The sequence below is a fragment of the Gopherus flavomarginatus genome, assembly GCF_025201925.1.
Source record: "Gopherus flavomarginatus isolate rGopFla2 chromosome 13 unlocalized genomic scaffold, rGopFla2.mat.asm SUPER_13_unloc_3, whole genome shotgun sequence".
NCBI classification, from domain to species: Eukaryota; Metazoa; Chordata; order Testudines; family Testudinidae; genus Gopherus; species Gopherus flavomarginatus.
Genome location: NW_026114611.1, coordinates 564,115 through 564,520, shown reverse-complemented (window position 1 = coordinate 564,520; position 406 = coordinate 564,115). Strand labels below are relative to the sequence as shown.

Sequence of the window (406 nt, the reverse complement as noted above, 5' to 3'; positions counted from 1 at the left end):
GCTGAAGTAGCTCAGTTGGGAGAGCATTAGACTGAAAATCTAAAGGTCCCTGGTTCAATCCCAGGCTTTGGCAGGACCTGTCATTCCTCTTTGTGCAGGGGTGGCTTGTTTTCTGGGAGCACAGCAGTGCTTGCACCCAAGATAAATTACTTAGCTTGGGCTCTGCAGTAGGAAAACATAGAACAGGCTTCTAACCCCTAGTTGGCCCACCTGCCCTTTAATAATGAGAACTGTCTTTCCCAACATGGTAGGAAGAAAGTGAAGCAGGGTAGCCCTCAGGAATGGTGCCAGAGGGCTGCTAGGCAGGAATTGGGAATGAAAACTCCTCTGTGCAGCTGAGCAATGGCAGTACCAGGGAAGGGGCATCTGTAAAAGTGACCCCACACACCTCTCCTCCTCTGGGCAC

At 51.0% G+C, this 406-nt stretch overlaps 1 non-coding gene across 1 annotated transcript; it reads left to right on the top strand.

Moving 5' to 3' along the window:
- On the top strand, positions 1 to 73 carry TRNAF-GAA (transfer RNA phenylalanine (anticodon GAA)). Its single transcript has one exon. It is a non-coding gene; the product is annotated as a tRNA-Phe (tRNA).
- Positions 74 to 406: the final 333 nt, after the last annotated feature.